This window comes from Pan troglodytes, chromosome 15, assembly GCF_028858775.2.
Source record: "Pan troglodytes isolate AG18354 chromosome 15, NHGRI_mPanTro3-v2.0_pri, whole genome shotgun sequence".
Taxonomy (NCBI): Eukaryota; Metazoa; Chordata; class Mammalia; order Primates; family Hominidae; genus Pan; species Pan troglodytes.
The window spans coordinates 17,826,877-17,853,615 of NC_072413.2; the positions used below are offsets into that span (position 1 = coordinate 17,826,877).

At 38.8% G+C, this 26,739-nt stretch overlaps 1 pseudogene; it reads left to right on the forward strand.

Moving 5' to 3' along the window:
* The window catches only part of LOC129136949 (POTE ankyrin domain family member I-like), a 67,580-nt pseudogene extending 41,398 nt beyond the window's left edge, over positions 1-26,182 (forward strand).
* Positions 26,183-26,739: the final 557 nt, after the last annotated feature.

Consider the following 26,739-nt stretch of genomic DNA (forward strand, 5'->3'; position numbering starts at 1 on the left):
CAGTCTAGATGAGTGTCATAGACTGGGAATTGATCATCCTGGCTTTTAAAAACTTCCCTTTTCATCCATTCTTAACTCAGTGGATGTATTTAAAACATGAGTCAAATTGTGTCATTCCCCTGCCCTAGCCCTTCTGATTGCCTCCCATTTCACTCTGAGTATATGTCAAAGTTCCTCCTAATTATCTCCCTTGCTGTGCTTCAGCCACACTGAATTCTTGTCGTCCCTTATCTACCCCTAGTGCTTAAAGACTCCAGGCACACCTCTGTACTTGGCAGTTCCCTGTGTCTGGAATGCTTTTTGCCCAGATATCCTCCTAGCTTTCTCTTTCCATTCCTTCAGTTCTTTATTTAAAACCCCCTTTCTAAGAAGAAGAGGAAAAAGGGTAAAAAGAAACACATTAAGTAACAACCACTTTCTGAGGAAGAACCATGTACTACCCAGATGCATCATGCTTAAGATGCAATTGGGAGCATACAAGGAATGCTCTCTAATGTAATCGTGGGAAGGTTCAATGAAACAAAAGTGATTTATCATCTCCAACTTCAAACCTATTTGTATCTTGACATCAACGCTGTTAACCTTATGTCATCGTTTCTTAGAGTCTTTGATATACAAATAAAAGGTTTTTTGTGTTAGAAAAAAAAAAAACCCTTTCTCACCAGGGACTTTTCTGGCCATCCCAACTTTCCCACCACCCTCCCCATCAAACACATAAACGTTTTGTTTTCCTGCTTTAGTATTTCTCCTCTAACATACTGTATATTTTGCCTTATCTTTCTGTTGTTATTGTGTGTTTTTCTCACTCTCATGAATAGGGTTTTTATTTTTCACTACCGTATCCTCACTGCCTAGAAAAAGGCTTAGCATTTTGGACGTAGCTACCTAATAAATACTTATTAAATGAGTGAATGGAGTTTATCCTGAGTATATTGTTTGATTGATTCTCACTTTAAAAATGTTTGACATGGGCCGGGCGCAGTGGCTCACACCTGTAATCCCAGCACTTTGGGAGGCCAAGGCAGGTGGATCACAAGGTCAGGAGATTGAGACCAGCCTGGCTAACATGGTGAAACCCCATCTTTACTAAAAATACAAAAAAATTAGCCGGGTGTGGTGGTGTGTGCCTGTAGTCCCAGCTGCTGGAGAGGCTGAGGCAGGAGAGTGGCATGAACCCGGGAGGCGGAGCTTGCAGTGAGCCGAGATCACACCACTGCACTCCAGCCTGGGTGACAGAGCAAGACTCTGTCTCAAAAATAAATAAATAAATAAATAAAATGTTTGACATGGTTCATTCTAACAGTTTTGCCTGGTAATTGTATGCATTTTTAAAATTGTTATGGCTTTTTATAATAAGCTACATTCTTTATATTAATTTTTTTATTTAGGGAGAAAAGCCCAATATTGTGGTTATTCACTATTTATTGTTTTACTAGTAATCATAATTGTAATTATGGTAAACTGAGTCAGAGGAATTGCAAACTTTACTGGTATCTTATTTTTTTGAGATGGAGTCTCACTGTATCACCCAAGCTGGAGTGCAGTGGCGCAATCTCAGTTCATTGCAACCTGGGTTCATGCATTTCTCCTGCCTCAGCCTCCTAAGGAGCTGGCCCTTGCATAAGGTGGCCACACAAATTTTGGAAGCATTCCACATTTTTCACAGTCACTGGAAGTTCATTTGACTGTTTGCTGACTAGCTCTAAGGAAACAGTGTGAATCTAAGCAAAATGGTGCCACCAAAATATTGAAATTGTGATTTGCGCTACAAAAATAGTCATGTAAGGTGGTCTGTGAGATGACACCAGAGCCAAATGACGTGTGGGGTGTTGTGTGCAAAATATATTGTTAGTATGTACTTTAAAAATTAGAGAATGTCAACTTGCAGCTTCTTCATGGAACCTGAAAAAAAAAAATAAAAGTAAGATTTTGGTCTCCCATGTCAGCTGGAGATGAACATGTACATAAAGCATCATCGTAACAAACATCTGGCTCAGAGTTCGAGTCTGTAGAGAAGAATCGTTGGTCCAAGTCAAGTCTTAACATCCATTGGTTTTTCTGCCCTTGACGTGATTGATCAACTCTGTAATAGTGGACAATCACATTGTCTACTTTAATGAGATATTTATGAAAAAATTTAGTTACAAACTATCACATAGTTGAGATGCCCTGAATTATAAGCCATAAAGAGTAGGACAACTAAGAAGCAAAATTAGGATTTAATAACATTTCCTGAAAACTATAACATTTGCATATTAGAACCTATGAATAAGATACACATTGGGTTTTATTTGGGATTCCAAGATAATTTCAGTCATAAAGTTTAGGCACAGATTATTCAATTGTTTTACTATTTCTCTGAGCATTTAGAAAAATGTTATCTTGTTAAATCATAACAACAACCTAGGAAAATAAGGCAGCATAGTCCTCACTTTGTAGAAGAAGACATTGAGCCTAAGAGAAGCAGCTTGTTCAAGAGCAAATAGCTGTTCATTATGGAACTAGGACTTACGCAGAGTTGGGACACTTTATATTATGTAATGCTAATGCAAGCTAATTTACTGGGTCAAAGTGCCCTCGATTTATGAGTATTTCACCTTTTTTTTTCTTCTTTAATTAGAAGCTTCATGAGAAGTTTGTAGAAAGTACGCATAAGTGGATGGGATAATACTGTTAAGTTCTGATATTTTACATTTGGTAAGTTTCCAGATCAGTATTTTAAAACAGTAATTTTATTTATTATATTTTTATACATAGAATTTGCAAATTACTTTCTGACTACAAAGAAAAACAGATGCCAAAATACTCTTCTGAAAACAGCAACCCAGGTAAGACTTGTGATAGTGAATTACTTTAGGTCAGTTGTCCACAACCTTTTTGGCACCAGGGACTGGTTTTGTGGAAGACAATTTTTTCATGGACTGGGGGAAGGTGGGGATGATTTCAGGATTATTCAGTCACATTACATTTATTGTGCTACTTTATATTATTATTACATTGTAATATATAATGAAATAATTATACAACTTACCATAATGTAGAATCAGTGGAAGCTCTGAGCTTGTTTCCCTGCAACTAGATGGTCCCATCTGGGGGCAAAGGGAGACAGTGACAGATCATCAGGCATTAGATTCTTATACGAAGCACACAACCTAGATCCCTTGGATGGGCAGTTCACAACAGGGTTGATGCTCCAATGAGTATCTAATGTTATCACTGATCTGACTGGAGGCAGAGTTCAGGCTGTAATATGAGCCATGGGGAGTGGCTGTAAATAGAGATGAAGCTTCCCTGGCTTGCCTGCTGCGCACCTCCTCCTGTGTGGCGTGGTTCCTAACATGCCATGGACTGGGACCAGTCCGTGGCCTGGGAGTTGTGGAACCCTTCTCTGAGTGGTCCTACCATAGATAAAAAAGTAAAAGTAAGGAATTTTTGATCACAAAAGAACAGTGAAGCACAGGTCACGTTACATATGCTTGTGCCAACAAGGTCTCACTATTACTGACTTCATTCCTCCTAATTTGAAGTTGAAAGAGATACATTTACTTTGTTGTAACAAGATGTGTTCTTCTACCTGCTGGTTAATTGTCATGATAACAGTAATTTTGTTAGAAGAAGGTGCTCTGCTACCGTTTGGCAAACGATTGTCATAATGTACAATTTGCCCAACTCAAGGGTCAGCACATTATAATAAAAGTATAAAAATGTTTCACAGTAACAAAATTGCTAGTATGCTACCTGGATGTGGACACCTAATACATGGTACAATCCAAGCTGCATGAGGACACCTTTAATTTAGCTATCTCATCATCAAAAAGCTTCTGTAAGTTAGGTTTTATAAGTTGCAGGAGACAAAGATGGAATAGATGTAGTTTTAGTCTTTAAGATGCTCATAACAGAACTGTCTCTATTTCATTTCTGTGCTTTTTCAACAGCATTTACAAAGGAAACATTTTTATTTATGTTTTCACTTGTCCACTTAACAAATAACTGTCAAATGTCTTTTAGATACTAAGCATTTTTTCTAAGGCTACAGAAAACAAAAAGACATACAGGAGCTTGTTATTATCATTGTCATTTTTATTCTTTTGCTACTTTATTCAGTGCTTACTGTGTGCTAGATGCCCACTGGAAGCTTATAATTATGATTTATTATATATTGATTATGTGCCAGACATATGTAATGAGGAATGAAAATTTTGGGAAAAAGTAGGTATGATTTAAGGTAAGCATGCAGAGAAAGAAGAATTTTTCTAGGTAAAGAAGCAGAAGAATAATGTTTGGCAGAAGGAAGATGCAACGAGGTTGTGTGTTTGCCAGAAGGAACATCTAATGAGATTGCCTGTTTGGCAGAAAGAGCAGCAAGTGCAAAAGACAAGATGCTTGAGTGAACTTTGCAGGGATTCTGAGCAATTCACTTTTGCTAATACCAAAAGTGAGAGATACGAGAGGTTGAGAATGAGGTGAATACTTAGCTAAGGCAAGTTCATGATAGACTTTTTAATACTATAGAAATGAGTAGGTTTTACCCCGTGGGCCATGGGAAGTTTACCAGGTAGAATGCTTTGGACTGCAAATACTAGATGAGCAGTGGCTAAAACAGTAGGAACCAGAGTTGTTTTGTTTGTTCATTGATATCCTAGGATCCCACTTGTCCCTCTTTAAGCTGTGCTGTTGGCAGTGTTTTAGTCATGTCTCCTTTCATGGTTGGCTAATCCGCAGCAGCTCCAAACATCTTGTTCTCACAACACAACATCGCAAGGGCTGCTTTTCTTCACATGTGTCTTTTAAACAGTGAGAAAACTTAGAAGCATGCAAGGGGCTTCCTGTAACATTTCATTGGCTGGGTCACAGTACCTGCTCATTCCCAAACCAGGCACTGAGAAGGCAAATACCTGATTAGCTTAGAATAAACATTTCTCTTTCTGAGGTTAAGGAGGGGGATTGGGATAATAAACATCCCAATAGACTTGTGTTTCTTCTGCAAGAAAGAATAAGGAATGGCTACTGATAGGGAGCCAACAATGTGTGCTGCAGGGGCTCATTGGAGAAATTTGAGCAGGGGAGTCACAAGATTAAATTTGAGTATTAAGGCATTCTGGTTATGGTGTAAAACGGGTTAGAAAGCTTTTTCTGTAAAGGATCAGGTGGGAAATATTTCAGACTATGTGGTCTCTATCATATCTATTTAACCCTGCTGTTGTCTGCTGTTGTAGCGTGAAATCATGATTATACATAAGCAAACAGGCATGACTGAGCTCCTATAAAACTTTACTTACAAAGCCATAATGCAGATTGGATTTGTCCTGTGGCCTATAGTTCCCTGGGATTCATGGAAGATAACCATGTAAAGACCAGGAGACAAAGGAAGCTTTTGCAGTAGTCAGCTATGGTTTCCATGTCACACATCCTTGGACTAGTATCAATGTATCATAAGGTTTTCACCCATCCATGGTGAAATAAATAACGTTAGGAATCTCAGTTACTCATTTTAATATGTTGGCCTTTGTTATGCCTTTTTCATTTGTTTTGCTTATTTTTTTTTTCATGTAAGAAATAACATTAATAGTTGGCGGTTTTCTTTTAAATAAAAGCCATTTTGTAAATGTTCATGTTCCCAGTGGCAGTGGGAATACAAAATGGAGGCAGAAGAGAGGTATTGTCAATATGATTTAGTGATAATTGAATGAGAAAGGCTTGGGGGACAGAGAGAAATCTCAGATGATGTACAGGTTTCCAGGTTGTACACTAGTATTTAATCTAGATGTGAGGAAGGAGTAGGAAATTTTCTGGTGAATACAGAAGAGCAAAGAACAGCAGGTCAGCAGGAATGACTAATGTTTTTCTGTGCATGTTTAATGGAATATTCGTGTAGGATATTTTGCGTAGGTAATTGGATAATCAGCATTTATAACTTGCATCCTACTAGTTTGACTCTCACTAATAACACTTGTCAACGATCCAAGAATCTGAAAGTTGATGATAAATGTCCATGTGTATCACCATCCATGACCGAAAGTCAGCAACCACAGAACACAGAATTGGGACAGATGAACTTAATAGATAAAGATGAATATCGGAGTTGTTCCTCTTAGGGAATGATACTCTCCATGACCTGTGTGAGTCACAGCTGCCAGAAAAGAAAGAGCAAGGAGAGTATGAAGGCAGCAGAGCAAATTCAGTCCTAGAGTGCCCTGCTTGGCTTCGTGTCATAGTTCTGACTTCTAATAAATCATTTTCTGCAAAATATGCTTTGTGTTTTTCCCTCTTGCTGCCTGCAGCCAAACAGAATCCCTTTAGCAGTGCATTTTTGTGTTCTTCCTTTAAACAAGGCAACATATAAATAATGAAAACAAGAGAAAGAGTGGTTTTTGTATGGGATAGTATTTAACGTAAACTTGAGAGTGAGTACCAGGATTATACTTAGAATTTATGGACTGGATGGGAAGACTGGATAGAAATCTAAAGATTGCTGACTCAAACACAATGTAATTTCTTTGCTTTATTGTCACAGCTCTGAATTCACGACTCTTAGTTGTATTCATATGCACTATAACTTTACAAAGCATCTTCCCAAACCAAATCTTTACTGATTTATTATAAATTGTATGACTTTATTATAGAATTGACTTTCCAAGTGTTCATGAGAATTATTGAGAATTCACTACATAGTATCATTTCAGTTGTGTCCACATGAATAATCAGTCACCTTGTCTTAATGAATAATGGTTCACCAAGATTATTGGTTTTGGCATTTAAAGTGATCTATATCTAAATGCAGATAGGACCAGGGACCACTCTTGAACATTAATGTCCAAGCATCTTAAAATTACACATAAGGCTTTCATAATCTGACTTCTGCCCCACTCTCCATCTTTAGCCCTTTTCCCTGTGTGCCCTTTCTCTGGCATTACTGAGCTGCTGGTAGTGCCCTACTCACTCATCCTTCTATTGTAGACAAATACTTTCATTCTTTAAGGCCTCGCTCCTGCTCTTGCTGCTGCCGGGCATGCTGTCACCCTTTCCTGCCCTCTACCCCTTTTAATCTGGCCAGCCTCAATATTTAAGTCTCTGCTTGGGCATGTGTTCTAGAAAAGCCATCCCTGAGATGCTTTATTTTCATTCTTTTTAGACCCTAATGCCTAGCATGTATGTAGCAGGACTCAATACAAATTTTCTGAGTAAAACAAAGACTGTTTTTACAAAGATGATGTGCAAGACTCTCTCCTGCAGTCTTGGAGCAGAGGGGACAGACATATGGAGAAATAATGTACAGCTTAGGGGGTAAAGATGCAGTAGAAAAATCAGTAAAGTACTAAGGCAGCCTCAAGGAAGGAGATACCTGTTTATTTGGGGAAAGACATGCAGAATCAAGGAAGACTTCACATAGGATTGTTTCAAAAGATGAAAATAAGGCTGGGTGTGGTGGCTCATGCCTGTAATCCCAGCACTTTGGAGGCTGAGGTGGGCGGATAATGAGGTCAGGAGATTGAGACCATCCTGTCCAATGGTGAAACCCCATCTCTACTAAAAATACAAAAATTAGCTGGGTGTGGTGGTGCTTGCCTGTAATCACAGCTACTCAGGAGACTGAGGCAGGAGAATTGCTTGAACCAGGGAGTCAGAGGTTGCAGTGAGCTGATCGCACCACTTCATTCCAGCCTGGTGACAGAGCAAGACCCTGGCTCATAAAAAAAAAAAAAAAAAAAAAAAAAAAAAAAAAATTAAAATAAATTTGTCAGAATTATGGAGGGAAACATTTTAGATATTAGGAAAATGTTGTACAGTAATAAAGGTGTCAGCAGTGATTTTGGAAATCATTTATAAGGTACTATTAGGAAGTGGAGAACAATATACCTTATTGTGTCACCTTATATGTTTCTACTGTATTTTAAAGCTGTGTTTATGGTGGTTTTGTTCATTTATGTTGGGTGAATGCATTTATGAGGGAATTTTTAACATGTGTGTATGTCTTCAATCTGGTGACATCTGATGTCTCCCCAAGTGGTTTTTTGAAGTTTTTGAGAATTATTTCATAAATGAAAATTTCATGAAAGATTAAACACTCAATTTATGAAATAAAATGAAATGTTGTCTTAAATCTGTTTTTAAAAGGCAATAGTTTTTAACTGTTCTAAGTGGTTGACTTTAACTGAATATATGGATTTTTCAGCAGAACAAGACTTAAAGCTGACATCAGAGGAAGAGTCACAAAGGCTTAAAGGAAGTGAAAATAGCCAGCCAGAGGCATGGAAACTCTTAAATTTAAACTTTTGGTTTAACGCTGTTTTTTTTTTTTTTTTTTTGCTTTAATAATATTAGATAGTCCAAATGAAATTACCTTTGAGACTAGGCTTTGAGAATCAATAGATTCTTTTTTTAAGAATCTTTTGGCTGGGGGGGTGGCTCATGCCTGTAATCTCAGCACTTTGAGAGGCCGAGGTGGGCAGATCATGAGGTCAGGAGATCGAGACCATCCTGGCTAAGACGATGAAACCCCGTCTCTACTAAAAATACAAAAACTTAGCCGGGTGTGGTGGTGGGCACCTGTAGCCTCAGCTACTCAGGAGGCTGAGACAGGAGAATGCCATGAACCTGGGAGGTGGAGCTTGCAGTGAGCCGAGATCTGCCACTACACTCCAGCCTGGGCGACAGAGCAAGACTCTGTGTCAAAAAAAAAAAAAAAAAAAAAAAAGAATATCTTAATAGATTCTTAAAATTTATTGTAATAAATTCAGCAACCTTATTAAAAGAAGAATCAATCGATTCTAATATTTCATATTTAACTTCAACATAACCCACTATGAAATTTAAAATACTCATTTAAAAATATTCTTATCTGCCTTCTTTATTAGCTTATAGCTAATCTTTCCTTTTGGAATAGAGGCAAAAACAAATTTCAGAACTTTGTTCTTTTATTTTTACAACACCCTAACATGATGAGGAAGGTAACATCAATTATTGGATTATATTATTAAGCAATAGAATTATGAACAATGTAACACTGATGATCCCTGAGCTGGATTCATGGTTAAAGAGTAATCATGGCCAATGATTGAAAATCTGCAGTTTTATATTGTCAGTCACTGATACTAAGGTTAAAGATATATTCTGCCTTGTGGTCTCTCATTGACCTCAGTGTTTCTGTTCAGGGAGGGAACCAGGTCAAAAAAGCAACCCAACTGCCTATTAAAGGAATCATATCTTGCAGAATGGGACCTTTGGTGTTAGTGCACAAACACAATAACATTCTAATTTATTTCAGTTGCAGAAAATCAGGACAGATTAAAATTTTTATCTACTGTCATTAGTACATATTAGAATATATTAGAACTGGACTTAAGGATATAATCTAGATATATAACACTATCATACTACAGTATATAATTTCAATTAAAATTTAAGAATTTGCATCTCTTTCTGTTTGGTGTTGATTTCGGCTCCTAATAATTTAAAGTGTGCCTACAATCCAGTTAGGAATCTTTTAAAAAAGCACTTCAGTGCTCTGTAGGGGCTCACTAGTTAGGGTTTCATGAGGTAAACTCTTTTCAAGTGAGGAAGGTTTTGCAACACTACAAATGATCTGCTGATTCATTTTTGGTGGATTTGACACATAATAAATTAAGTTTAGTCTGAACAAATAGTAACCAAGTTAAGTTTGCTGGTTCATGTTTTTCTTCTCCCTTTGTCTAAGGTGAATTATTTTTCACATGTTAGAAGCCAGTGATGTGGCAGTAGCTAAACATAGATTAAAAAGTTAATCTTAATTTTAATTATTATTTATTTTTTTAAGTTTAATTTTAATTATTTTCTAATTTTTATTGTCCATACTTGATTACTTAAGAATAAAATTATTTTAAAAACATGTGCTCCAAAAGAGGAGACATCACAGAAATACAACAAGCAAATTAACCTTCTGTTTTTGCATCTGCAGAAAATGTCTCAAGAACCAGAAATAAATAAGGGTGGTGATAGAAAGGTATACTTTTATATTCATATGTTTGTGTTGAATTAGATTTTTACATCATGTTGTTTAACAAAGTGTAGTAAGTGTAGGCACACATGATCCTATCATGTAAGTAGCATAAATCACCAGTGAAAAATGTAATACTTAACTCAGAATTCTATACATTGAATTTTAAAGAGCTGCAAACCCTAGAGATATTCTTTCATTATTATGGAATAGTCCCGAATGGTGCCATAAAATGCTAAGTAATGCCACTTTAGGAGCTTTGGATCAATAATTTTATCTTTCTTGGTTTTAGTCTGATTATCAATAGAAAATGTGGCTAAAGTAGATAATTTTTTATTCTGTGTATTTTCCGGCTAGAAAATTTTATGGCTATCGAATGTGAAATGTGGGGAGCAACTCATTTTCTGGAATTCCATGATTGTACCTCAGCAGTTTCATTCTTCTCCTTATGTTGTGGGAAACTTTGGTTCCCATGTTTCAGTGAGCACCTTCGTGTTTTTGATATCCTAGGAACCTAATGAAAAAAGAATGCTCAAAGGCAGTGGGGGAGAAGAATGTCTTAGTGCAGAAAAGGGCAATCTTCCTTTCTATTCCTGAAGCCCCACGGTGTCTCATCCTCTAAAATGACTGTTTATAATGTAAAATCTAGGTGGTAAAGAGGGATGAAGACACATTTTGCATCTTTGTCTTTTTATTGGTGTTCCCACCAGTCAAATGGGGGTAAATACATATATAAGATTCTGAAGAGTGATTGAGAATAAAAGCACAAAATAAAGGAGGGCCCTTTTTGAATTTTGGAAAATTCTGTTTTACTCATTGAAACAGAAATGAAGCAAACTTTACAAAAATTTCTGTGATATATTAGTGATATGATAAGTACGTCTTAAAATTATATGGTAATAGTTCTGTGTATATAATCCAATTTAAGAGTGAAATGTTTTTAATGACTAAAATAATGATAAACTGGTCAAGTGATAAAATCAATTAAAAATATTCTTTCTATTCAATAAAGGGATAACTATCCTTAATATCAAACTTTCATTCAAGGTTGAAGAAGAAATGAAGAAGCACGGAAGTACTCATATGGGATTCCCAGAAAACCTGACTAACGGTGCCACTGCTGGCAATGGTGATGATGGAGTAATTCCACCAAGGAAAAGCAGAACACCTGAAAGCCAGCAATTTCCTGACACTGAGAATGAACAGTATCACAGGTAAGTCTGTGGCAACATTGAACAGGAGATAACTATATGCTGTCAATCTAATTCATGATGAACAAATTTTATACTTTTACTAGGATATTCAGCCTTGCCTGTTAATCAGAAAAATGAAAATCAGTAAACAATGAGTTACCATTTTTTCCAGTCATTAATTTATTTGAAAAATAGCCAGTATTGGCAAATGTGAGGGAAAAGGCATTTTCTTTTCTTTTCAGTGAACTTTTATTTTAGCTTCAGGGTACATGTGCAGGTTTATTATATAGGTAAACTGTATCATGGAGGTTTGGGGTACAGATTATTTCATCAGCCACATAATAAGCAAAATACTCGAAAGGTAGTTTTTTGGTCGTCTCCCTCCTGCCATGCTCCACCCTCAAGTAGGCCCCAGTGTCTGTTATTCTCCTCTTTGTGTCCATGAGTTCTCACGTTTAGTTCCCACTAATGAGTAAGAATATGTGGCATTCGATTTTCTGTTCCTGCATTAGTTTGCTTAGGATAATGGCCTCCAGCTCCATCTGTGTTGCTGCAAGGGAAATGGTTTCACTGAAAAAGACATTTCATACACTGTTGGTAAATACATTTTGAACATTAATTTAGTAGCATATTCACACGCACACGGATATATAACAGAGTAAGGATGTATAATACATGTAAAGGATATTTGTGTAGATATGTTACATGCATACTTACATATAAGGACATTTATTATAGCATTATTATATTAAAAATTTGGAGCTAGTCTACTTCCTTATCAATAGGAAATAGCTCAATTTCCATACCCCCAAAATAATGTATTATGCAACCATTTTTGAAAAGTGAGGTTAGATCTAGGGTATACTGATTATTTCACAGATAAAATGTATTTAAAGCATTTAGTTTGATGACACATCTTAAGAGTTCTTGTTAAAATTCTTGTAATATCTGCTGTGTTGGAAATGGAAGCTACATGCTACATTGACACTGTAACTTGTTAGCAACAAGATTGCTAATTCTTAAATTTTTGTTGTCAGTGCCTGAGTGCTGAAATATTGGACCCTCAGTCTGAATATTGCCAAGGGATTGTACATGGGGATCTATATTTAATATAAACATTTCAGTGTATTGGGTAAAACTTTTATTAAAATACATCAAAGATCTTTGATCTACTAAACCAAGAGTTGGCCAGCTTTTTCTGCAAAGAACCAATTAGTAAATATTTTAGGCTTTGTGGACTGCATATATTTATTTTCTTGAGACAGGGTCTGGCTCTGTTTCCCAGGCTGGAGTGCAGTTGTATGATCATGGTTGTGTGATCACTGCAGCCTCGACTTTCTGGGCTCTAGTGATCCTCCCACCTCAGCCTCTCTACTAGCTGGGACCACAGGTGTGCAACATCACACCCAGCTAATTGACACTATGGACTGTAAAGTGAATAAGCATGGCTGTGTTCCAGGATACTTGACTTACAAAAACAGTCAGTGGGCTGGATTTGGCCCACAGATGATTATTTGCTGACCCTTGTGCTAAAAGGAAGGTGCTGCTAATGCATTGACTCTTGTATGTAAAAGTGTCCTGCATGGGTGACATTAACTTTCCTTTGAGAAAAGGATATATTTGAGTATTCACCTCACCATAATTTTTCCACAGTGACTTCATATAATTTTAAAAACTTCATTTATAAAATAAGATTATTTTCTGCATTTCTCTCACTTTATTCCTGTTAATAGAACTCAGTATTTTACTGTGATCAATTACTTTGTGTATTTGATGAGTGTCAACTGTCCTAGAATTGGCTGATTTTTATCAAGCAAGAAATATTCTTGTTGAGACCTTTAGTATTTCTTGGTCTTTATGTATAAGCATGAACAAAATGATTATCAGCTTATGTAATCTAGAAATGTTCAAGGGGCCTTTAAAACCTTGGTCTGGCATTTAATGCCACATGTGTATAATTTTTGTAACCTTTGAAATATATAATTGTTACATAGCATTTGAAACCTCCACCTGTAATGTAAAATTTGGAAACTATTTCTTGTCTATGACTGTGGATGAAAATTACATCATTCTCAGTCATGAGTGTTAAGTATGTTGTCCTTTAAGTAACTGTCTACACTCACGAACTCAAATTTTCTTTCCATTCACTCTTGATCTCAATGCCAGTAAGTCTTCAATTTCAGCACTCCTCCAGAGTTGTTTTTCTCGAGGTTATCACTACTTTTTTCTGTAAATAAATCTATGCATTTTTTCTTACACCTCATTTTATTTAATCTGTCAGCAATATTTGAGCCAATGGAGGGCATCTTCTCCCTAACGGCGTCTTCACTTGGCTTTCAGGACCTCACTCCCTCAGGCTTTTTCTCCTGCCTTTCTAGTCCATTCATCATGATCTGTTTTGCTTGCTCCTCCTCATCTTTCTCCTTTTGGACATTGTTGTTTCTCATAGCTCAGTCCTCAATCTTCTTTCTCATGACTTTTTTTTTTTTTAAGATGAAGTCTGGCTTTGTCCCCTAGGCTGGTGTTCATTGGCACGATCTTGGCTCATTGCAACCTCTGCCTCCTGGCTTCCAGCGCTTCTCCTGCCTCAGCCTCCTGAGTAGCTGGGATTACAGGTGTGTGACACCATACCTGCCTAATTTTTGTATTTTTAGTAGTGACAGGGTTTCCCCATGTTGGCCAGGCTGGTCTCAAACTCCTGATGTCAGGTGATCTGCCCGCCTTGGCCTCATGAAGTGTTGGGATTACAGGCCTGAGCCACAGTGCCTGGCCCTTCATGACTTTTTCTACTGTATATATGCTAGTGATTTCCAAATGCATGTCTCCAACTCAGATCTCACTCCTTAATTCCAGATCTCTGTATCAGCCTGGCTACTTGACGGGCCTAGCGTATCAGACGTAGCTACCTAATAAATAGTTATTTGATTAGCTGTTGGGTATCACACACTTGTCAGATCCAAAATTGGGCTACTGATGGCCTTCCTGAAATCTACACCTCATGTAGTCTTTCCTACTTTGGTTAATGGCAACTCTTCCAGGTGCTCTGCCAAAAACCTCGGTGTCATTCTAGACTCATCTTTCTCTCTCTCTTGACACTTCACATCTAATCTCTCAGTAAATCTCGTCTGGTCTACCTGAAGAATATGTCCAGAAGCCAGTCATATCTTGTACATCTGAGCCACCATCATCTGCCGTCTAGATGAGTGTCATAGACTGGGAATTGATAGTCCTGGTTTTTAAAAACTTCCCCTTTCATCAATTCTTAACTCAGTGGATGTATTTAAAACATAAGTCAAATTGTGTCATTCCCCTGCCCCAGCCCTTCTGATTGCCTCCCATTTCACGCTGAGTATGTGTCAGAGTTCCTCCTAATAACTAAAAGGCAGTCAAAAATCTGGCATGTTATCTCTCCTGCTTAAACTTCTGTTTCTTATCTCTTTTGCTCTGTTTCAGCCACACTGAACTTCTTGCTATTCCTTACCTATCTCTAGTGCTTAAAAACTCCAGTCACACCTCTGCACTTAGCAGTTCCCTGTGTCTGGAACGCTTTTTCCCCAGGTATTCTTCTAGCTTACTGTTTCCATTACTTCAGTTTTTTACTTAAAATCCCCTTTCTAAGAAGAAGAAAAAGGGTAAAAAGAAACACGTTAAGGAATAACCACTTTCAGAGGAAGAACCACGTACCAGCACAATTCCTAGTCCAGAGAAAAATGAAGAAAAAGAAAAAGAGATAACGAGGACTAACAGAAAGGAATTAGGATTGTATCACCAGGACGCATCAGGCTTAAGATTCAATTGGGAGCATACCAGGGATTCTCTCTAACGTAATTGAGGGAAGGTTCAATGAAACAGTGATTTATCATCTCTAACTTCAAACCTATTTGTGTCTTGACATCAACTCTGTTACCATCATCATTTTTTAGAGTCTTTGATGTACAAATAAAAGTTTCTTTGTATTAAAGAAAAATCCTCTTTCTCATCAAGGACTTTTCTGGCCATCCCAACTTTCCCACTCCCTTCCCATCAAACAGGTAAACATTTCATTTTCCTGCTTTAGTTTTTCTCCTCTAATGTACTGTATATTTTGCCTTATCTGTCTGTTGTTATTGTGTGTTTATCTCACTCTCATGAATAGGGTTTTTACTGTTCATTACCATATCCTTACTTCTTAGAAAAAGGCCTAGCCTATCAGACATAGCTACCTAATAAATAAGTATTAAATGAATGAATGGAGTTTATCCTGGCTATATTGTTTGATTGATTCTCACTTAAAAAATGTTTGACAGGGTTCATTTTAATAATTTTGCCTGGTAATTATATGTATTTTTAAAATTCTTTTGGCTTTTTATAATCTACATTCTTTATATTAATATTTTTTCACTTAGGGAGAAAAGTCCAATATTGTGGTTATTCACTATTCTTTTACTGGTAATCATGATAATTGCAATTATGGTAAAATGAGTCAGAGGAATTGCAAACTTTACTGGTATTTTATTTATTTAGAAATAGAGTCTCGCTCTGTCACCCAGGCTGCAGTGCAGTGGCGTGACCTCGGCTCACTGCAACCTCCGCCTCCTGGGTTCAAGTGATTCTCCTGCCTCAGCCACCTGAGGAGATGAGATTACAGACGCGTGCCATGATGCCAGGCTAATTTTCGTATTTTTAGTAGAGACGGGGTTTCACCCTGTTGGTCAGGCTGGTCTCGAACTCCTGACCTCAGGCAATCCACCCGCCTTATCCTCACAAAGTGCTGGGTGGATTACAGGCGTAAGCCACCATGTCCAGCCACTAGTATTTTATTTAAAAAAATATTAGGGTGGTAAATGTAATGGACTCACAAATTCTTTCCAAGGGATTATAGACCTTTGTTATTTGAAATAAAAAGACAGTTGGAATCTTTTGCTTCGGATAGTAAGACTATACTGGTCAGGCACTGTCTATTCTGACGGAGCAGCTGTTGCTGCTTGGCTGTCTTTCAGAAGCAAGCTGCTCACATTGATATTGGTTGGTGAGCAAGGCCAGTGGTCATTGATTGATTGACTAGATTTTGAACTGGCTCTGGGTGGCTTCTTGTTACCATGGCTACAGGTCAATTCTTTCCTAAGTTTGAATCAACTTTAAACAGAAATTTTCTGTTCAAAAGTTGCCTTCCATTAACTATGTTCAAAATGAAATTTTTTAATATTTCAGAATTGTGGATTTAAAGTTTTGGTTATGATGACTTGGTTAATAACAGCTCTCACGAAGATTTTTTTTTGATACATCGTCTTAACCAGAAGAGTTCTCTGTATAATTTATTTCTTAAAAATAATTGTTTTGTGTTTGTTTTTAGTATTTTTAGAAGCTTTTGCTCAAGTCCTAACATAATCTCCAGTAGGAGATTTTAGTCTGTCAGTTCATGTATGTATATGATAGTCATATTGTCTTTTTAAATTCCTTTTTATGTTCACTTTTTTCTCTGTACAATAATAGTGATGTTGTTATACATTTTTATCTCATTAAAAAGTAGTTACAATATTCTGCTGGCAAATCTAGCTTTTTCTATATTTTGACTGAATAGGTTAAAAGTGAAGAAAATTTATCAGATCATTCTATTTTCAAACAAAACCATAACTAATAAAAATTACTATTTTGAATTATAAATAATGACATTTAGATATTTTAAAAATAAGGATACTCCCCCCCCCCCAATAGTTTGGCTTTGTGTTTCTATGCAAATCTCATGTCAAATTGTAATTCCCAGGTGTTGAGGAAAGACCAGCTGGGAGGTGATTGGCTCATGGGGTCGGTTTCCTCCATGCTGTTCTTGTGATAGTGAGTGAGTTCTCACAAGTGCTGACGGTTTCATAAGGGGCTCTTTCCCCTTCCATTCTCTCTCTCCTGCCGCCTTATGAAGAAGGTTCCTGGTTCCCCTTCACCTTCTACCATGGTTGTTAAGTTTCCTGAGGCCTCCCCAGCCATGCATAACTGTGAATCAATTAATCCTCTTTCCTTTATGAATTATCCAGTCTCAGGTATGTATGTGTATGAATTACCCAGTCTCGGGTATGTACATATGTATATGTGTGAGTGTATATACACACATACATATATGTGATACATATATGTGATGTGAGATATATATATTTGTATATATCTCCATTTTCTTTATTCCACTCATCAGTTGATGGACACTGGCTGATTCCATATCTTTGCATATTGTGAATTGTGCTGCAGTAAACATATGTGTGCGGGTGTCTTTTTGAGAGTACGATTTCTTTTATTTTGTGTAGATATCCGGAAATGAGAATGCTGGATAAAATGGTAGGATCTATTTTTAGTTCTTTGAGAACTCTCCATACTGTTGTCCATAGATTTGTATGAATTTGCATTCCCACCAGTAGTGTATCACTGTTCTCCTTTCACCACATCCACACCAACATCTGTTGTTTTTTGTTTTCTAATAGTGGCCATTCTGGCTGCAGCGAGGTGATATCTCACTGTCATTTTATTGTGCATTTTCCTGATGATTCGAGATATTTTTCATGTTTTTATATGCTTGTTTACCGTTTGTACATCTTCTTTTGAGAAATGACTATTCATGTAATTTGGCCACATTCTAATAGAAATATTTGTGTTTTTCCTGTTGATTTGTTTGAGTTTCTTGTAGGTTATAGATATTAGTCCTTTGTTAGATTCATAATTTTCAAATTTTCTTCCCATTGTATAGGTTGTTGGTTTACTCTGATGATTATTTCTTTTGCTGTGCTGAAGCTTTTTAGTTTAATTAGGTCTTATTTATTTTCATTTTTGTTGCATTTGCTTTAAGGTCTTCATCATAAATTCTTTGCCTAGGCCAATGTTTTCAGGTCTTAGGTTTAGGCCTTTCATCCATCTTGAATTAATTTTTGTATATGTTGAGAGATAGAGATCCAGTTTCATTCTTCCACATGTGGCTCTCTTTTTTTCCCAGCACTATTTACTGAATAACCTGTACTTTCTCCAGTGTATGTTTTTGTATGCTTGCTCAGAGATCACTTGGTTGTAGTTTCTTTATTTCTGAGTTGTCTGTTCTGTTCCGTTGATCTATGTATCTGTTTTTATACCAGTACCACGCTGTTTCTGTTACTGTGGCCTTAGAGTATAATTTGAAGTCAGGTAATGTGATGCCAACATATTTGTTCCTTTTGCTTGGTACGTCTGTTGCTATTCAGGCTCTTTTGTGGTCCTACATGAATGTCAGCATTTTAAAATAATTCTGTGAAGAATGACATTGGTACTTTGGTAGGAATTGTATCGAATATGTAGACTGCTTTGGGCACTATGGTCATTTTCACTATATCAGTTCTTTCAGTCCATGAACATAGGATGTATTTTCATTTGTTTGTGTCATCTGTTATTTTCTTTGGTGGTGTTTTCCAGTTATCTTTATATAGATCACTCACCTTTTTCATTAAGTATATTCCTAGGTATTTCACACTTTTTTGCAGCCACTGTAAAAGGGATTGGATTGTTGATATGAACTCTCAGCTTGGTCGTAGTTGGTGTGTAGTGGTGCTACTGATTTGTATTCATTCATTTTGTAACCTCTGAGACTTTACTGAATTCATTTATCAAATCTAGGAGTGTTTTGTAGGAGTCTTCAGGGTTTTCTAGATATAAGGTAATATCATTGGTGAAGAGATAGTTTGACTTCCTCTTTTCCAATTTGGATGCCTTTATTTCTCTTGCCCAATTGCTTTGCCTAGGACTTCCCAGTTTTATTCTTAATATGCATGAAATAAAAGTAAAATGGAAAGTGCTTAACGATGAGTTTATTTCACATCTCTCTCTCATACACAGATAAAATTATTTCAGAGTCCTATGTTAAAAACATAATATTAGACCCTGTCTTGTTCTAAAGGGAATTTCTAAGTTGTTTATAAAATACATAGGAATCAAGAACGTACGTGGAAAATGTTTCCAAAAAATAAACATAAAAAGTATGAGTTATAGGCCATAGACCAGTACCAGTCCCTGGCCTGTTGGGACCTGGGCCACACAGCAGGAAGTTAGAGGCAGGTGAGCAAGCAAAGCTTCATCTGTTTGCAGCCACTCTCTGTCGCTCGCATTACCACCCGAGCTGCTCCTCCTGTCAGATCAGCGGTGGCATTAGATCGTCCTAAGAGTGTGACCTGAACCCTGTTGTAAGTTGCTCATGCAGGGGATATAGGTTGTTCACTCCTTATGTGAATCAAATGCCTTTATGATCTGTCACCATCTCCCATCACCCCCAGATGGGACCATCTAGTCGCAGGAAAGCAAGCTTAGGGCTCCCACTGATTCTACATTTTGGTGAGTTATATAATTATTTCATTATATATTAATAATAATAGAAATAAAGTGCACAATGAATGTAATGTACTTGAATCATCCTGGAACCATCCCAAACCTCAGGTTCCTGGAAAAATTATCTTCCGCAAAACCAGTCCCTGGTGCCAGCATGGTTGGGGATACTCGGTTAACAGATGTGAGACCCCTTTGCCTTGTCTTGGAATAATGTGCAGATATACATTGTGTGAATGACATCTGATGGTGCCATCTTGCCCTGTAGATCATTTTGGGGACACCTCCAGTATTTCATGAAAATTAAATTTTTTTCTAGTGATGAACAAAATGATACTCAGAAGCAACTTTCTGAAGAACAGAACACTGGAATATTACAAGATGAGATTCTGATTCATGAAGAAAAGCAGATAGAAGTGGCTGAAAATGAATTCTGAGGTATTTAGTTATTTTCAAATGTTTTTATATGTGTATATATTTTTTAAAAACTATGTATTTTGGATATACAAAGGATTTTTAAGTCATATATATGTGTGTATATATTCTATATATCCTTTGTCATGTATGTATATCTGTACATATAGGATAAAGCCATGTTCTTAATTCAACTCCATTTGCCTGCAACAGTCGAGTAGTGACCTTCACAATGGCCTCAATCCAAAGGAGAAGCATTTGATATTTTTCATAAGAATTGATGATCTTTCCATATCAAAAATAAGTTTTGCTACTAAAAACAAATTTTCTAGTTTTTGGACATTAGTTTTTTTTAAAAAATGTTAATAGAGAAGTCAATTGATTGTTTTCACTGATAGGAAAGTAGGAAATGTATAGTTGGGTCAGAGGCCACATTGTGGATGTCATCATCCTTACTTTTGTGGAGAGGAACACTTTGCTCCAAGTAATTTCTCATTTCAATGTAAAGAGGTTTGAAAACAATGACATGCCATGATACACATTTAGTGATAATTTATTGATAAGTATTTTGTTCCTAGAGAAATAGTTGAGTATATTTCCCCTATTTCACAGTTCCTCTTTTATAAAGAGGAAATAAAAGTTATCACAATGGCAAATAATCTCATGATTTCTAAGAAAATCTCTATAAGTTGTATCTTACTTACCATTCATATTTTGAAACAAAAGGCTTCTTTTGTATTCATATATTTACACCACAGAAGTAACTGTGGTTTTGTGGAGGATCACTAGAAGTAGCATCAGCAGACCTGGGGAGAATCCTGCATCTTGTATTGTATGTAGGAGTGCAATGCTTAGATACAGATGTGTACAGTGTAGAAGGGTACAGTGCTTAGATTTAAGTTATAAATATAATTCTTATAACTGAGTATAAAAATATTAGAAATGTAGAATATCGGTAAAATGTTCTTCTGTAAAAGAAACTTAAAGAACTTTGAGAAATTGCTTCTGTCCAAATATATGCATAGCTAAGGCTCTTAGGATGGTGTGGTTGATAGGTTAGATATCAGAGTATAAACCTAATCTTAAAAATATAGTCAAATGTATTAATCTTATATTTTATGCCTCTGGGTTTTTTGTAACTCAGAGAAAGGCTTTTTTAATTCTGAGATTCTTAAAAATCCTCTAGTGATTTATTTTTCATCGTCTTTAAATAAAGATTTAAACTTTTAGGAATTCAGGAGCAGATTCCTAAAAGTTTAAATCTTTATTTAAAGACGATGAAAAATAAATCACTAGAGGATTTTACACTCTGTTAGGTTTGAAGTTTTGTCCAGTTTTTTCCAGTTAAATATCCACTATGGGGATTCTTTCATTATACAAATACAGATGTTATTTTTTAATTTCAGAAGAAATCATGATATGTCAATCTATTGAGTGCTAACTAAAAGTTCCCTTTGTTTACTTAGCTTTCTCTTAGTTATAGGAAAGAAAAAGACCTCTTGCATGAAAATAGTACGTTGCAGGAAGAAATTGCCCTGCTAAGACTGGAACTAGACATAATGAAACATCAGAGCCAGCTAAGAGAAAAGAAATATTTGGAGGAAATTGAAAGTGTGGAAAAAAAGAATGATAATCTTTTAAAGGGTCTACAATTGAATGAGCTCACCATGGATGATGATACCGCCATGCCCGTCATTGACAACGGCTCTGGCATGTGCAAGGCCAGCTTTGCAGGTGATGATGCCCCCCGGGCTGTCTTCCCTTCCATCATGGGGTGCCCCAGGCACCAGAGCATGATGGGGGGCATGCATCAGATGGAGTCCTATGTGGGCAATGAGGCCCAGAGCAAGAGAGGCATCCTGACCCTGAAGTACCCCATGGAGCACGGCATCATCACCAACTGGAACGACATGGAGAAGATCTGGCACCACACCTTCTACAACGAGCTGCGTGTGGCTCCCGAGGAGCACCCCATCCTGCTGACCGAGGCACCCCTGAACCCCAAGGCCAACCACGAGAAGATGACCCAGATCATGTTTGAGACCTTCAACACCCCAGCCATGTACGTGGCCATCCAAGCCGTGCTGTCCTTGTACACCTCTGGCCGTACTACTGGCATTGTGATGGACTCTGGTGACAGGGTCACCCACACTGTGCCCATCTATGAGGGGAATGCCCTCCCCCATGCCACCCTGCGCCTAGACCTGGCTGGCCGGGAACTGACTACCTCAGGAAGATCCTCACCGAGCGTGGCTATAGTTTCACCACCATGGCCGAGCGGGAAATCGTGCGTGACATCAAAGAGAAGCTGTGCTATGTTGCCCTGGACTTCGAGCAGGAGATGGCCACAGCGGCCTCCAGCTCCTCCCTAGAGAAGAGCTACGAGCTGCCCGACGGCCAGGTCATCACCATTAGCAACGAGCGGTTCCGCTGCCCCGAGGTGCTCTTCCAGCCTTGCTTCCTGGGCATGGAATCCTGTGGCATCCACGAAACTACCTTCAACTCTATCATGAAGTCTGATGTGGACATCCACAAAGACCTGTACACCAACACAGTGCTGTCTGGTGGCACCACCATGTACCCTGGCATTGCCCACAGGATGCAGAAGGAGATCGCTGCCCTGGCGCCTAGCACGATGAAGATCAGGATTGTTGCTCCTCCCAAGCGCAAGTACTCCGTGTGGGTCGGTGGCTCCATCCTGGACTCGCTGTCCACCTTCCAGCAGATGTGGATCAGCAAGCAGGAGTATGATGAGTCAGGCCCCTCCATTGTCCACCGCAAATGCTTCTAGGTGGATGCTGACTTAGTTGCATTACACCCTTTCTTGACAAAACCAAACTTCGCAGAAAACAACATGAGATTGGCATGGCTTTAATTGTTTTCTTATTTCATTTTTTGTTTTGTTTTTTATTGGCTTGACTCAGGATTTAAAAACTGGAATGGTGAAGGCGAGAGCAGTTGGTTGGAGTGAGCTTCCCCCAAAGTTCTACAATGTGGCTGAGGACTTGATCGTACATTGTTTTTCTTTTCAATAGTCATTCCAAATATTGTGAGATGCATTGTTTCAGGAAGCCCCTTGCCCTTCTAAAAGCCACCCCACTTCTCTCTAAGGAGAATGGCCCAGTCCTCTCCCTAATTCACACAGGGGAGGTGATGGCATTGCTTTCATGCAAATTACGTAATGCAAAATTTTTTGAATCTTTGCCTAAATACTTTTTAATTTTGTTTTATTTAGAATGATCAGCCTTCGCGGCCCCCCTTTTTTGTACCCCAACTTGGGGTGTATGAAGGCTTTTGGTCTCCCTGAGAGTGGCTGGAGGCAGCCAGGGCTTACCTGTACTCTGACTTAAGGAGAGTTGGAAAAAAGTGCACACCTTAAAAAAAATTCAATGAAGAAGCATTAACAAAAACAGTATTTCTGTACAGTGGACAGCTTAGCATGTTGACAACTGAGAATAAAATGCTCAGTTCTGAACTGGACAATGTAAGACACAACGACGAAACACTGGAAATGGAAATTCAATTACATCATTGTAGACTGGCTACTGCTCTACATGATTGTGACCAAAGTCAGAGAGCTGAAAGAGACTTCTTTCCAGAGAACAAGACATGAACAGGTTTATTTACAGAAGACAATGAATTCTCATTTGTCTAACCTAAAAGATTACAGATTCTTTCTCAACAAGTCTAATGTAGACAGTAAAATCAACAGGCTAAAAATTAAGTTCCATGAAACAAGATAAAACTCTGAGAGAAAAGATGGGGCAGGCCGCCATCTTTCCCGTTCGGGCAACTTAGTCATTCCAGCCTGAGGGCTTTAGGGAGTACAAACCGACCAGGGAAAGAAGAGATCCCACAGCACAGCATAGCTGCTTTACCAAATCATGGCCAGACTGCTTCTGTAAGCAGGCCCCTGATCCTGTTCCACCTCACTGGACAGGACCTCCCAACTGGGGCCTCCAGCTACCCCCACCAGCATCCCTTGGCCAATGGAAATTTGAAATGTTCCTGGGACAGAGCTCCTGGAGAGAGGGGCAGGCCACCACCTTTGCTGTTTGGGTGACTAGCCGTTCTGGCCTGCAGGCTTTGGAGAGCCCAAGCTGACAAGGGGTAGAAGAGGTGCCTCAGCACTGCACAGCCACGCTACAGAAACATCGCCAGACTCTTGTTTAAGTGAGTCCCCGACCACATTTCTAGTCAGTGGGTGAAGTCTTTCAACCAGGGCCTCTGGCTACCTTGACTGCTCTTCTCTGGCCGACAGAGGTCTCAGGCCTCCCTGAGTCAGAGCTCCCAGGGGGAGGACCAGATTGTCATCTTTGCTGTTTGGGTGACCCAGCCATTTCAGCCTTAGGGCTTCAGAGTGTCTGAGGTAGCCAGGGGCTGAAGTGAACCCCAAGCACAGCACAGCTGCTCTATAAAAACGTGGCCAGACTTTTTCTTTATTCAAGTCCCTGTTCTTATTCCTCCTGACTAGGTAAGACTTCTCAACTTGCCTCCAGCCACATCTTATTGGTGTGTTCAGATTGGCAGCAGGTTCGTACCTCAGTGGTACAGAGCTCCCAGAGGAAGGGGTAGGCTATCATCTTCCCTGGAAAATACGAGTCAATTAGGGACTTGAGGGGACCCCCAGCATACCACAGCAGCCCTTCAGAAAAGTGGCCGGACTCTGTACTTGATGGGCAGATCCTCCTGGCCTGTGTCTCTAGCCAGCCCACCACGGGAGCTATCAAGCCAGTAGCAACTCAGCAGTTCCTTGGACAGAGCTTCCAGGAGCAAATGAAATCCTTCCTGCCACTGCCTTTGCAGTGAACTGCCCTTGCTATCCTCAGAAGATATATCAAGGGAGCAAAGACCCTAAGTGCCATATCAACACCTCCAGTAAGCTGCAGTTGACCCGAAGAACAAGCCAATCCATCTCCCACAGGTACCACACACACTCCACTACTCATCACCTGACAGGGAACCCTGGCTTTGGCCCACAGCACAGACCCTCCATCCTGGGCTGATTACACTAAGTGATTGCTAACTCACATGTCTCTGGGATGGAGCACCCAGGAGACAAGCAAAGTGGTGGAGCAGCAAGTCAGGTGATGTGGAGCCCAGAGGGCAGGGACAGCTATCTCTCTAGGCTCCACTTGCCCTTGTGAGACACTTTATCCCAGCACTTTAGGAATGCTGAGGTCAGACCAGCCACATCTCATGTGCAAGATTGCCCAGCAGACATCAGGTCTGAGAGTTCCCCTTTTAAAAAAGGGGACTTGCTTAAAAAAGAAGTCTAGCCACGATTGTGTAGAGCAGCTGTGCTGTGCTGGAGATTCACTTTTGAGAGAGTTCTCTGAGACCTGATCTTTAGAGGCTGGGCAGTCTTGCACATGAGATGGGGCTGGTCTGATCTCAGCACTCCTTAGTCTGCTTGCCTCTCCCAGGGCCCCAGCCTGGCCACACCTGCTTACAGGGCACTCTCAGATGCCCACACCATAGTTTCTGTGCTAGTGGAGCATACCGTATCAGTGGAGAGCTGCAGCAAGGTGGCCCCTATGGCCACGCACCAGCCTGCACATTACCTCTCCATACTGCAGCCCTTTATATGGAAACTTCCTACATCACTTTGCTGTGTGTGTTTACACAGGTGGATTTTGCTTTACTTGCACTGACAGCACACAGGAGTGCAGCACACACCCCAACCCACATCAACTGCCATTAAAGAAAAGAAATTTCAGCCCAAAATTTCATGTCCAGCAAAATTAGGCATCATAAGTGAAGGAGAAATAAGATCCTTTTCAGACAAGCAAATGCTGAGGGAATTCAATATCACCAGATCTACCTTACAAGAGCTCCTGAAGGAAGCACTAAATATGGAAAGAAAAAACCATCACCAGCCACTACAAAAATGCAGTGAAGTACGCAGTCCAGTGATGCTAAAAACCAACCACATACGTTAAGTCTGCAAAATAACCAGCTGACAGCATGACGACAGGGTAAAATCCACACATACCATTACTAACCTTAAATGTAAATGGGCTAAATGCTCCCATTGAAAGACACGGGGCAAGCTGGATAAAGAACCAAGACCCACTGGAGTATGCCGTCTTCAAGAAACCCATCTCACATGCAGTGGCATACATAGGCTCAAAATAAAGGAATGGAGAAAAATATTTCAAGCAAATGGAAAACAGAAAAAAGCAGGTGTTGCACTCCTACTTTCTGACAAAACAGACTATACGAATAAAGATAAAAAAAGAGAAGGACATTACAAAGGTGGTCCTGACCTTTGATAAATCTCATTGCTTGATACCAACCTGGGCTGTTTTAATTGCCCAAACCAATAGGATAATTTCCTGAGGTTGTGGAGCTTCTCCCCTGCAGAGAGTCCCTGATCTCCCAAAATTTGGTTAAGATGTAAGGTTGATTTTGCTGTACAACTCCTTTTCTGAAGTTTTACTCATTTCCAACAAGGAAGGCAAGTTTTCCTGCTTCCATGACGATGGAGAGCAGGCATCTCCTTTCCTGAGTTTCAGCTTGCTTCTGACAGGGAAGGTGAGTGTAAGTTTTTTCCAGCTTCTAAGATGGCAGAGAACAATCACCAGCCTGAGCCTTATTTCCAGGTAAGTAGCTGAATTAGAGTTTTGTCCTAAAATTTTTCCTTAATGATTAAAATTTAAGATTACCCACCAGCTGCTTTTAATTTCTCCTTACCATTAGAACACTCAGTAATCATATGAATTGTGTATTTGTTTGTTTTGCTTAACTCTTTCTGTTTGTTTATGTTTGGGGTTTTATTGTTGTTGTTTCACTTTTCTCCCATCTCTTCCTGACTTGGTCAAATCCAAAGGAATGTTCCAAATTGTGGGGAGC